The sequence below is a fragment of the Anser cygnoides genome, chromosome 6, assembly GCF_040182565.1.
Source record: "Anser cygnoides isolate HZ-2024a breed goose chromosome 6, Taihu_goose_T2T_genome, whole genome shotgun sequence".
Classification (NCBI taxonomy): domain Eukaryota; kingdom Metazoa; phylum Chordata; class Aves; order Anseriformes; family Anatidae; genus Anser; species Anser cygnoides.
Window position 1 is genome coordinate 161,412 of NC_089878.1, and position 14,200 is coordinate 175,611.

The 14,200-nt window shown below is 39.7% G+C and overlaps 1 long non-coding RNA gene across 1 annotated transcript; it reads right to left on the bottom strand.

Moving 5' to 3' along the window:
- Positions 1-710: 710 nt before the first annotated feature.
- LOC136791093 (uncharacterized) lies at positions 711-7,007 on the bottom strand. Its single transcript, XR_010832335.1, has 4 exons — positions 6,070-7,007; positions 4,574-4,616; positions 2,866-2,994; positions 711-1,973 (listed from the first exon to the last, which is right to left on the bottom strand). It is a non-coding gene; the product is annotated as an uncharacterized lncRNA (long non-coding RNA).
- Between the last annotated feature and the right edge of the window lie 7,193 nt (positions 7,008-14,200).

A 14,200-nucleotide genomic window follows, 5' to 3' on the forward strand; every position in this document is an offset into this window, starting at 1 on the left:
TTACTCCTTGTGGAGTAATTGCCTTAAGTGACTAGGCATTATAAGCACCCCTCCATCCCAAAAGCTACCCGCCTCCAAGGGGCAACCACCCCTCACTGAGCACATCCTCTGAATTTCTCGGAGCCTGTACCTTTAAACGCAAGCGAGGTAATTTCTACCAATCACAACCAAGATACGCATGACTGGAGTCACTCAAGCTCCACCTAAAAGATAGAAAATAATATAAATTGGCTTAAGAGAAAGGGAATGTTGGGGAAGATACTGTCACGAAGGATACCTTCTGACATCAGTCGACAGGCTGAGCCTCTCACCCCTCCCCCCCCCCGCCCACTGGGATGCTGCGAGGTAAGATCTGAACGCTTGGTTATACCAGGCGTCTCCACGGAAACTTAGAAATCTCTAGCGTCTTTATGCTTTTTAACATCTTAATACCTAGGCCGTGTACCTGTGCATTTCATGCATGCTAGCTTGCTTTTGCAGACAGTGAATTTATCACTGGCAATCCAAAGGACCTGTGTATCTGTTGCCGTAATAAACTGCACTTAATTGCATTGTTCCTGGCCGTGACAGTTCTCCTTGAACGCGACTAGAGCGAGGGCGTGCTGCGTTGTTGGTGGATCCGTGGCCGTGATAGTTCAGTACCCTGAAGCCGACCGCACCCGTAACGGTCAATCGGCTACACCCCTTAATGCGACACTACTAAAGGAAGAAGATGACAGGGCTTGCATTAGGCACGAGTTGCATTAGGCTTTGCATGTGAAAACATCCCCAAATAATTTCACATGGATTTAACGTTTTTAAAGGGAAAAAAACAGGAAGGTGTAGTCTTTCTGTAAGCTACAGCCCTAGATAGTTAAGGCATCAGCATTCATTCCTTTGCTTGACAACAAACTATGAACATACAGAAGAGTTAAATATTTTCATTGCATTCTTAAAGGCGATTTTTCAGACTTGTGCTTCAGTTGTTGGAGTTGAAGAAATCGGTAGACGCCCTTACTTTTACGTTAAGACCAAAATCTTTATCTAAGATTGTGTTATCTAACACAACTAAACTCCCACCCCCACATGTCTTTTTGGAACTTCTGAAAGATCTTTCTGCAGTCCCACTCTGATGGTCTTTCAGTTGTTGAACCTGAGCTGTGCCTACCGCACCAACGAATGCTTTCATGACACAGTATTTTGTCAAAGCAGTTTTGCTTCTTGGAGCTACAGAAGCAGCTCTGGCTACATGATAGGGAACTGTGCTGCACTGGCAAAAACAGACTTACTTACAGACTTAACACCACTTGCTAACTTGATCTATTTCAAATCTCATTTTAACTTTAAAGAGCAATCAGTTTTGCGGTTCCTGTCTTACTAAGTTGCCTTGTTTTGCATGGAAGGTCAGCCTGTGAATGTTTTGCTTTATTGCATGCTTCAAAAAAAGGCTGAGAGGAAGAGACTGGAGGAACCTTTTCTATTCTATAGACTTTCCCCCACGAATGTGGAATTGCAGGCTACTTGGATGAATGTTCGAATGTAAGGGAGCAAGCCTCAGCCAAAGGAGGTAGAATCCTTGCTTAAGAGGAAGTAGCAGTGTGGGGACATCTTTGCTTAATGGGAGCCGTTTAAACTCTTCATAGAAACTCAATAAGCTCTACATCTTATGTTTGGAAAGCAGTATGGTTACGCAGCTGCTAACCTAATGACTTGAGTCTTCTGCTCTGCAACCACGTTTTGTTTTCAAGCAGTGCATACATCAGTTTAGGCTTTGGACAAGGAGATTTGTAATGCAAATAGTGATAAACCAGAATCAGTGCTACTGACGAGTGTAATGGTGAAATGCAGCAAATCAAGTGTTCCTGGAGAACTGTGAGATTACAAAACCAATAAGCCATGAAGCACTTTTTTTTTTTTTTTTTTTAATCAATTCTTATATGCTGAAATAACACCTTCAAGAAAATCTGTTTATCCAGCCAGGCGACGGTGTCTACCTGTAAGCACAAAGGAAACGCCTTGAGAGTTCGTTTGCTGTATTTGAAGTTCTTATACCCTGCAGAAATAATTATTTAGAGTAACATGTAACTGAGGAGATCGTAGCAGGAAGTATATTATTTCTAGCATTAAATTGCTGCCCCGTTGCCAGTGCAATCTAGGGAGAGAACTGTATATAATAGTTAAACTCCCCTGGACTGACTTAAATTTTAAAATATTCTGACAAAGTAAGCTCTAAATCACTTGACATTTTGAACAGTTTTAAACGGGTACAAAACCGAAGCTTTATAAACCAAGCAGCATTTATAATGCTTCATATATAAAAACAATGCCTATTTTTAAGATTTGTTACATATCTATGTAGATACGCTTGCTGGAAAAGCCAGGTCTGTTGTAGACCAAATGCTGCAGATTAAGACTTGTGGCTTACCAGTTCCATTTCTGTATTTTCTTGGAAAATGTTTCGAGTTAGAGTTTAAATATAAAATGTAAATACTGTACAGATATATATTGAAATAAGTATTTCTTGGTGTACACAGGTGATTTGCATGACAAATACTCTGTATCGATCATTGTTAAAAACGCAATGTTCTGTGTAAATCCACTGCGTATTAATCTTTTCATTTATCATCAAGAGCTGTTACTTAAGCCTGGACATTCTCAAAAATAAAGTGTGAAACTATATACCATTGTGTAGCTCCTCCTTTATCAAGAGTACATGCAAGATAATTGCTCCTTTTTTTTTTCTTTCTAGAGGATGATTCAATTTTATAGCATGGATTATAACCGCTCTTGCAAGTGACCTTCTTTTAAGCACAACAGTTTAAATGATCAGGTTACAGAGAAAACCCTTTCACTGCAAAATAGATTCAATAAAGACTTGTGGCTTACCAGTTTCATTTCAAAACCCAAGGTGTTGGGTTTGATGGAAAAATGGTTGGTTTGGATGGTAAAAAGGTCGTCCGTTTTGATGGTAGGTTTAGTCTGAGTATTGAAGGCTTCCATCAGTAAGCTCTGCATCTGAAAGACAAAGGGAAGAAATGTCATTCCCTGTTGTGATACTCAACATGGAACTGTCTGGCTCAGTGGTTTTCTTTCTAAAGAGAGAAGTCACAAGCCTGCACACAGCTTGATCTGCTCTCTGACTACAGGGCTGAACTGACTGGAGAAGGCAGCTTCCAAAGCCCTCCCATTAAACTGACTGCATTTCAGTTCCATGCTAAAATTGGTCAACTGTACAGAATATTAGGACAAAGCTACCTGTTTTGATAGCAAACGGTAGACCTTAGGTAAGTTGCATTCATTTGAAGGTTTGACTGGACGGCATCCTTGTTTTACTAGTGATCTTGTGGTCAAGCTGACCAAATCCTAGCCACAGAACAGAAGCGTTCAGAAACTGGCTAGAGAGAGCACTTATTAGAGAGAGCAGGAATTTAACTGCTTTAACGCTGCTCTTTCTCTCACGTATCTGGAATTTCCTTAAATCACAAATTATCACTAGCTATCCTTGTTAATTTATTCAAAGTAACATGAGTCCAGGTGAAAAGGCACACTCTAACAAGTCCTCAGTTGTTCCTAGTCTGCTCCTAGCTTACTTGAGAGGTTCAATACAGTAAGAAATAAATAAATAAATAAATAACCTGCTGAAGTGGCCTTTTTTCAGATTAGATTCCACCATTCAGAAAATCCTGCTTAAGAGATGTTTTTTCTTTTCTTTGAAAGACTGACCTTCCCCCACATGAAACTAATTAGTATCTTTAGGCTTGATGAAATACATGAATTCCTCAATTTACCAAAATTGCTTTGCACAGCCCTCCCATCCTGCTTATGTTGCAAGCAGCGTATCTAAGTGGGGTACTGTTGGGGTACATCTCTTTCACTCATATGTAGCCCAGTGATCCCAATGCCCTGGACTTGTGTAATGTGTGCAAGACATTTACTTTCTCCCTATACTTTTGACTGGTTTAGAATAAGCGAGTTCGCCATCTGCTGGCCAGAGAATTCACCGAAGCCCAAAGAGCATTAGAGCAGACGCATTTTCTTCTGTGCTATTCCTGATTTATCAGCTAGAAGAGACACAGTTTAGTACAATCAGGATTCTTTTGACATTAGTAGCATAAAAAGTCTATTTTTGCAACACTGGTATTTGAAAGACCTCCGTTCAGTCCCTAATTTTGTTCTTGATAATGGGACAGATTGTATTAATGTTTGCAAGAATGTGTGAACAACCAGCCTCCCCTCCATGTCGTATTTTAAGATTAAAACTTGTGGTCGTCCCTGTCTCAAAACACAGTCATGCTTTGCAACAATCGCACTCCCTCTTTAGCTTGAAGGAACTTGTCAGTGCCAGAATCTACTGACTATGGCAATTTACTTCATCATCCAAACCGGGGCAGAATTTTTGAAAACCTCTTGCAAGATTTCACTTCTCCAAACATTATGTAGAAGACATTCAGCTGTAAAGCAAGAAGATGAAGTCCTTTGTTTCCTATGCCAGAATGACATTTTCAACACTGAACAGGATTGTCACCGACCGTTAACTGGTTGTTAAGTTGTGGCTAGGTATAAAATGTAGAAAATGTTTAAAAATAAAACTTGCCTTTGGATAGTGAACTGTCTTCTTCGGGGATTACTTCAGTTACCTGTAAGAGGAAAACAGATGATTTGGGGGGGTTGTTTGTTTTTAAGAACGGGTGCAGTCTTGCCAGTAATTTAGCTGGTATTTTTCAAAGTGACCTCTTAGAAACTTTACAGCACTGTTGAATCAACATGTCTCTAACCCTACAATTAAATAATGCTAAAAGATGCAGCAATTTATCTTCCTGCAAGTGCTTATTAAGATATCTGAGTAACTGCGACCGTGGCTTCATCACAGATATATATATATATATATATTTAATACTACACACTTCTGCTCAGAAAGAAAATCACGGAAAATGTAAAATTTCATTTGAGATGCTGAATTTGTTGCAGTGTGAGATCTTCTTCATCACATGATTCTATTCGTAATTAAACCATATTATCTACTGAGAGACCAAGATTACGACAAGAACAGCACAGAGTTCAGCATGAAGCCGATCAGGAGCTCAAGTTTGTACTTATTTTTTTGTAAGGAGATGTACCAAGCTGGCTTTTTTATTGTTTCATCAGCACATTTCTAAGCCTATACGAGCAGGGGGAAAAAAAAAAAAACAAAAAAAACCCAAGTAGAACAATTGCAGGGCTCCTCAGTTTACAGCATGAGGTCGCTTTTTCCAGGTGAAAAGCGGAGCCATAAGTGGCAGTACACTAAAGCCCTGGCACGTGGAGATCCGAGAGGAGAGCTGTTTGGCCCTCCTTTTCACTCCTGGGAACCACATACCTCAAAACCCACAGACTATGGGATATATCTCAGAGAAATCTTGGGAAAGGAGAGCATGAAGAGCATGTTTGTAAATTTATTTCTCCCTGGGCTTCTTCTGCTTCTCCAAGAAATACTTGTTTGAATATAACTTTGGCAGCAGTACTTATGCTGTTTTGCACCTACCACATTTAAAACTCCTACAAAAAACTGAAAAGTTAGACTGAAAAGCATCTCTTTCCGTTCTACTTTGTAAAGCTGCATGTTTTCCTCATGCAAAACAACAGGGGAATGGAAGCTAGAAAAGGAAATGCTGAATGTAAAACAAAACAAAACAAACCTCAGCCCTCCAGGACAAAAGCCGATAACTAAGTGCTTTCTAACATGCTGATTAGGTTTCAAGAGGATACCGCTTTAAATAAGTGTAATTGTCTGTCCATAGGCAGAAGCTGAATAATGGCAGGATGAATATCTATACTTAATTTTTTGTTACTGTCTTCCTGTAGCACACAGGGACTTGTTACGTTTAGGGAAAATGCTAACCTAATGGAGGGTTTAAACCATAAGCTAGTTTGTTATACCAAAATGACTGAGAGAACAAAGCATAAAGTGTTTTCAGATTTCTAGTACACCTTGATTGCTATCCATTAAACTTAAGACAGGTTAAACAAAGCACAGGAAATAAGAGAACTCCTAGTCCCACAACTGGCAAATTGTGCGCACACTTTCCATTCCTGAGAAAATAATACACAAACCTGAAAAATGCATTTAACTGAGAAAACGAAGACATCCTTGTCCTATTGGAAGACTAAGGTGACAGCTCTTGGGCTCAGTGATTTTCAGATAAGCTCCAGTCTTCAACTTGCAGACACCAGTGACAGCTCCTTTTTTTGCATTGAAAGGGAAAATGTTTCAACAACACATTGAAAACATACTTAAGGGACAAGAAACAAAATCAAGACTGCAGTGAGAAGGAAAACAGAAAAACAATACTGGGAAAAAAAAAAAAGAGAAAAGAGAAAAGACCTTGGTCTTTGTATCGACCAACGAGATAAGCCTTACACATTTTTAAGTTTATTTTTGACGATTGATTGATGCGTTACCAGATATTAAGTACTAATCAAGAGCAAATATTAACACTAGTAAGAATAAATCCGATCCACCAGCCCTTATTCAAAATACATCAATTTCTAATTTGGAGACAACGTCTCTCTGACAAGGAAGTAGAAAAGCTGTAAATACCGATATAGTTTCCTCTCCCGATGTTCCATATACATACCGACGCTGTTCCTACACCTACACTCTGAGCATAAATTTATGTTGACATGAGTATCGGGTGTTATTTCTCTCTCTGTTTGCCTTGAGAGACTCTCCTCCTGTCCACTGAAAAGTAAACTCAAGATTCCAGATCAGTTAAGACAGTTGCTAGCCCCCCATTCAGAGTTCTGCAGCAGCACTGTTCAGATTTTTCAGCAGTCTCTTTACAAAATGACCACTTATAAGTGTACAAAAACACTTATCACCTAGCTTCTCAGTAGGTACACGTTTGGCCTCTCTTAAGCAGAGAGTCAATCACAGCTTAAGATTTTATACAAGATCCCATTTTCAAGTTTGGGGTTATTTCAGAAAATCTTTTTGCCTAGAAACAGTACTACTAGTAACACTTGAACTGGTTTGCCAGCACAACCTTTTACCCTGTTAGAAATGATGTTGACTTCTACCTTCATGTAGCATACATAGTGTCCTGTGCGACAGTTGATTCCATGATGCACCAGCACCGCATATAAGGCGTAGAGGAGTGGTTCTCCACTTGACTGAGACATGTAGGCTCAGAGGTCCAAATACTCAGGATATTTTACCTCCTAAAGAGAGACCAAGAAGATAGAAAAATTATATCAGAGTACTTCACGGACTAGCCAGAGAAAAACACTTCCAAAAAACAGAGACTGGAATTATATGAATATATCTCTTGATTCACTAAAAATAAGTCTTCCCATAAGCAATGTTTAATACTAGAAGTTGCAGACAACTGTTTCCTGATGAATTAGCCTTCTCAGAGGAAAGTATATGCTTCTTGTCAAGCAGGAACTTTACTGATATTAAGAGAAAAATGAAAAAAAGAGAAAATGAAAATAAAAGCAGACCATTTCTCTATATTCTTAAGGTATATTCTTAATATACCTTGTTGATCTTTCCACCTGTGAAATCTGCAAATCTTTTCAGTGATATTGTGAGAACGTTGGAAGAACGGTGTATGGTAAATCTCTTGGATGCAGGAACCATCTTTTTACACCTTAAAAACAAGCAGAGACAAGTGTTTGAAAGCATCTTCTTTTTCGCCCCCAAAACAAACTCCTTTTAATGTCTCACGCATGCTTATGCTATTTGAATGATATTTACTTGCATCATGTGTTTGGTTTTTTCTTTTCATAAACCCATGCACTGCATGTCACGTTTGTTAATACAGAGAAGAAGGTAAGTTTTACCAACAACTCAGAGCACAGCGGGAACAGGAATCTCTCACGAAAGCATATTACCAGGGAGTTATAAAATATAAACAAAAAATAGTAAAAATGAGTTATATATAAGACTAATAACAGTTATCAGCAATGGAAAAAGTACCGTACATGTGCAAGGCCTTTCCTTTTAAGCTCACAAAAAGACGGAAAATTCTGGCTTTAAGTGTGACTGAACCGATCACACCTCAAAGAGCACGTTAAGGAAGGACCATGCAATTCAGATGTGAGGTGCTATTACAGTTCTTTCTCTTCCTCAGACATCACTTATGAGAATCCTGAATACGCTGCATGTTGCTTTCTAGGATCCGCAGGCTAAGACGAACCTGGGATTAAATTGCTTTAATAACCTATTGGACGCTCTTGATTCGACACCTTAATTTCCTTAGTATCCAACAACAAGAAGTGGATACTGCATTTTTCATTTAGAGGGGTCAGGCATGAATCCTACAGAACTGAGCCGGGCACTCTGTGCTTTTCTGAGGGGATGTTTGACTAACAGCTTGTTTTGCCAAACCATCTTATGCAAATGTTCAATTGTTTCTCACATACGTAGAAACATCTTACATATTGATCAGCACAGAGAGCGCCTGAACTCAACAGGCTTTCCCTGTGCACGGGTTAGGCTTAAGGGAGCTCATTTCGGACATTAGTCCACATCGACAGGTTTCACAGTTCAAGAGCTGTGCAAGACGCTGTTTAGTGAGCCAGCACAGGCTGCTAACATTCATTACCACAGAGCCAGCTCACATTCCCTGACACTCAATCTAACTTTGTTTCACAGTGAACGCTAGGACCTGCAGCAACCTGCTGCTGCCTTCCACTCCAAATCATTCTCCACAGCTCCTTGCTTCAGCTCACCACTACTTACTGGGCATGTCTTTTCACTTCTGCCAATATGAATATTTCAGCATGCAGCTACACGCCTAGGAAGCTTGACAAGCCATGGTGCAGACAATGCTACGAGAAAAGTCCAGTATCAGCTAATAGCCACTCTTCTTAGATTTCCAAAACAGATGTAACGTTTTCAAGTTTGGGATTATTTCCGTGCACCAGTTGTTTAAACAAAATGAAGCAACAACAACAACAACGAAGCTGCGTCTCCTTATTTCTAAATGAAGTTAAAAGATAACTTATGCTCTAAGTCATGCAATACATAAAACTAATATCTAGCATTAAGACATAATTAGTTAATAATCTCACTCGCTACATTTGTAGCAATTCTCTCCATCCAGCTCTTCAGGTTTCACAAATAGTTCTAGAGCTCTGGTAACAGATGAAACCGCCTAGAGGAGCGAGAGAGAAGAGCGTAAAGTCACTGTAAATTCAAAATTCCAGAGACGCACTAGGAGTTTATAAGAGAACCTGACTAATACATACTTAAGCGATCTACTATGAGCACTGTCAAGAAGGAGGCAGAAAGAGCATGCTCAGCGTTTACCTCACCTGGAAGTCATTTTACTTTGAAACAAATCATTTTCCAGTAACGCAGACAGCATCTATAGTGTGCTTTGTCATCAATACTGGCAACAAATCCAGCAGTCTAACAATTAGATGTATATTGAGGTAGAACAACAAAGAAGTTTTGACAGTATCATAATTTGTGCAGACATAAAATTCTTTCCGCTTAAACCCAATGCAAATTTGGAGACTCTTTACATGGCTTCCATCAGCGCATTCCTCTATATTCTTAAACCTATAATAGCAGGGAAAAAAAGAAAAAGACAAAAAAAAAAAAACAAAAAGGAGAAAAAAAGCAGGATTTTTACATAGTACATATTTTTACATATTACATAGTTTACATATCCCTCCACATGCTGTTCTGAATAATAGCCAAAATATTCATAGCCACTGTATTTGTTCTCCCCACACAGCTGAAAAAACAACATTTGAAACATATTTTTCAAAACATATTTTAATATCCAGCAGACTGTTCAGTCATCAAGCATTTAAAGACTGTTTTAGATAATCTCTAGATTAATCTAAAAGGAATCCCATAAACATGCTGCAGCCGCTTACCTTTAATATACTCGCTGGATGCGATGTTTCTTCCTTTCACCTGCACTGGAAGGCTTCCCTTCCTTGTGAGGTTGTTTACTGCCCTCACTTCTGCATTGCTCTCATAAAGAGCCATCTGGAGGATGGGATTCTTCCTTCTTCTCCCGGGTTTTCTTCTGGAAACGAGGATCTAAGTGTTCCAAGAAGCCTTTCACTTTCCTGATGTTTCTCCTTTTTCTTCTTTTTGTTACGCTTGCGATTGGCATTGTCAAAGTGGAGCGCAGAGAAATACAAATCATAAAGTCTGAAAGAAACATGCAAGTTAAAAAGAGAAAAAAAGATGTGGCACTTGTTGCATACAGGAAACTTTATTTATTTTACCACAGGCGATGATTTGCCGCATGTCAGCTATTTTGTGGTACTTTGTGCACATGTAACTTCCTTTAGATGCAGCAAACTTAAGCCCTCAGATTGAAGGACCATAGGTCCTGGTTGGTACACAGATCATTAACAATGGTTAGCTCTGGAATATGTGCAAGTAAAAAAAAAAAAATATTTTAACCTAATCCAGAATGGTGTGCAGATGTGATTCGAACTACGTGGTCCAAAGCTAGTGCTCTGACACAATTCAGCAATACCTTTCCTGTCTTCACTGATCAACCTAATGATCCCCAGTCATGATCCCCAGCCAGATTATGCTATCTAAATAACTCAGAAACTATGAAAAAAAAAAACAAAACATGAGAAGCACCCAGAAAAGAATTAGGAAAAAAAATGCTGATTAGGCTGGAATCCCTGCTTACTTGGAATCCTTCTCTCCCTGTTTATCTTCAGACTTCTTTTTCTTCTAGAACTTCTTATATTTTTTCATGTTTTCACCACCTAAAACCTCCTTTTCTACCTTTCTGCGTTGCCTTTCTATTTCACTTTCACTACCTTCTGCACGAGTATATTGTCTTTTTCTGTTTCCTTCTTTTGCCTTTTTCTGGCGACAGTTCTCCAAATGAGCTGACACAGGTGGAAGTGCATGTCTCTCACGCGAATGTTTTCCAGAATGTTGCTGAGCTACTGAGCAACGATGTGAGTCTGCTCTGGGTGTGCTAAAGTGATGTACATCTTCCTCTCTCAAGAGGGAACCGTGAGGCCATCTGCTTTTGTAATGATAACGCTTATGTGACCTGCTGGAGTAAGTCTGAGTCAATTTGTCAAAGTCTTTATCACCGTGAGAGAACTTTCTCTCTCTACTGTCTCCTGCTGCATGAGGTGAATAGTAATCCTTGTAATAGCTACATTTTTCCCATTTCCGTGGTTCATCTTGATAGTATCTTTCTCTGCTCCAACTTCTTTCCCCTTTGGAATGGTAATATCTAGCGCTATCTTGTTCTGATCTTCCTCTGCTTCGAGATCTGTACTTTGAATATTTTACTGGTCTTCTGCCATTATCAGGGCTGTTCCTTTCACTATGGGAAGATCTGTACCTGCTTCCCTCCCAATACTCCTGCTTGTGACGCTTTTGCTTAACAACTTCCACACTCCGAGAGCACCTTCTCTTGATGGAATGACCATCTTTTTGACTCTCCTTCTCTTCAGTAGGAGAATGTTCCCTCTTTCTCTGGTAACGCTCTTTGTCAGATTTTTTAGTCTCGTCCTTTGTATCTTGGCATCTATCTGTAACAGCTAAGGAGGAAAGGTTTTTAGAACTACATTCACTGTCAGACTTTAGAGGGGAAGTTTGCCGCAATTTCTCACCAGTCTCAGAAGACTCTTTGATGTAGAAAACATTTTCTTCTGAAATCAGTTCATGTTCTTTTGATCTTCTTGGTTTCTCCTTGTCTCCACGGTCATCACATTGGTACTGTTCAAGGTATTCATCATTCTCAGTAGATTTCGGAGGTCCCGGGACACTGCACAAAATAAAAACACGTTTCCGTCTCCCTCCACCTGCTGCTCTGAGAAAAAAGGGGTGGGGGCGACGGGGGAACAGCCAATGTTTCTCCAGATAATGGAGAAAAACGGAAAAACATTCTATGAAGAAACACAAGTTCTCCGCGAGGCACCAGCCTGCATCAGAGTGCTATGCACAGTGTCGATCATTAGTTCTGTTCGCAACACTGGCCATACAGTACGGAATTCTACTGATTTAAATCCTTCCATTAAATAGTATTAGTAGACAGATAAAACCGCAATGAACTTCCATAAAATCTTGTCTTAATCAGACTGTGCTCATTTTACCTTATTTCCTCTGACAAGCTGTTCAGCTGGCTGGCCGTGAGGGATTCCATGATGACTTCTCGAGGGACTGGAGGCATAGCTCCAGGCATCTGCAACTAAAACGCACAAGTCAGCAGACAGAAAAAATACCATTTGTGCTGAGGACTAGTCTTCTCAGAATTTCTACATTAAATGCTAAGCAAGATCGCTTTGTGTTGTATGCATTATCTACACTTCAAAGATAACGCCAACTCACCTCCCAAAATCTACTTTATGAAACTTAAGAATTTTTATCTCAGCTCAGCTTAAGCTGACAAGTTCTAATGTCAGCTCAGCTCTGCAAATTCTAATGGCATAGTATCACAAAGGGTTACGATCAAATTTGTGCTGTGTTTTCTCAGCATTTCGCCTGAATTAGGAACATGATAAACACTCCCGAATACATCGTGGGTGAGAAATTCTCGATGGAGCAAACTACTATGTTTCAAGCAATCCGTTTGTTTTAGAAAAGAACATCTCACAAGGTTTAACAGGTTCAACTTGGCAAGTGGAATCATCAAGTTTCAGTCCGTTTTCTTTAGATTCATGAACTAAACTAATAGCACCATTCAGTGAATCAGTGTTTGGCAGCTCATGCTGGGATCTTCCTTCATCAGCATTCTGACAGGAAGAATGGGAATTCTGCAATGTACGGACTACCTTTCCAACCAAAATTCCACATTGCATTGCAATTCCTTTTAAATAAGCCCTTTGACTCCTCCTCAGATTTTCCTGAAGATTCTGCACCGTAAGGGACTGTGTTATCAGAGCTGAGTTTAGGATTTCCATTCACCTTTGGCTCCACAAAAATTTCAGCAGAAACTCTTTTTTTTTTTTTTTTGTATTTGTATTTGCTTCATTTGCTTTACCGAATTTGTGATTGTGGATGAAGGAACAGCCTTGTAGAGATCTTCATCCTCCACAGCACTGCTAAGACAGTCAGGCTGTGACACAGTCTGACGAGCAGGCAATTTACTGTGAATACTGATGGTGATCTTCTGGTTTTTTGACGTATCAGTAATTGAAGGCCTGGTAATCGCCTGTTCTTGAACACAGGCCATTGGTGGTGCTGAAGATGGCCTTTTTAGGGTGACACCAGTGGTATTTGCATCCTCTTTTATGGATCCATTTCCATTTAAACGACTTGAATTCTGTATTTAAAAAGAAGAAATTGCAAGACGGGTTAATGGAAACACTCCATTTAACATTTTTAAACATGTCATTCTCCTACTAAGTATTTCTACAAATGGTCTTAACACCTAAAAAGCAAAAAACACTGCCCTTAAAAGATAAATGCAAGTCCCATAAGTGTATTTAATTCCTGCTTTTGGTTTACTGCATATTGATATCAAATTAACATCATTTTTGAAAACCATCCAAACAACTTAACATTGCCTAAAGCTATTCCCAAATATATTTAGTTTCCCCTTTAAACATACCCCAAAAAGCCTGGAATAATTGTTCTGGTGCTCAGGAATAAGACAATTTGGTTTCCCTGTCTTAGCTAAAGTGACGTCGATAGGAAAAACAAGTCCTCTTTTAAATGATTCGAGGATTAGTACACTCTACTTAAATTGTCAAAGAGCGTAGCTCTCTGTGCTTTACAAAGCTGTCTAGGAGGTATAAACAATGGAGTCGCATGGCTGCGCAATTCAGCAGTAACCACTGTTTGAATGACTCTGGCTGTAGCATGAGGGCTGTGAAGACAGCTGCAGCGTGGGAAGGAAAACAAAACAAAGATGCCAAAAACCAAACAAAAAACCCCACACCAAACCCCAAACCCACTGTCCGTTTGGTGCCATTATCTGCCCTCCCGCTTCCCTAAATTACCTTAATCATATGAGGAGGAAGTCGTGGTCCCAGAAATCCAGCCTGCTTACTGTTAGCCCCCCGCTGACCAGGGGGGAATGAACAGGGATAAGACGGTGCTGCTAAGTAAAAAGCACGTTCTCCGAGCGTCAAATCATAGCGCCTTCAGAAAAGAGCAGTGATCTCAGTTTAGTTTTTCTTTCGGCCTACTCTTGGATTAAATCCCATCCTATAATTTTATAGGAACAGTTCATACGATATGGAAGCCTTCTCTACAGAAGACTTAGCCAAGACTACAAACTGAAAAGTAGGT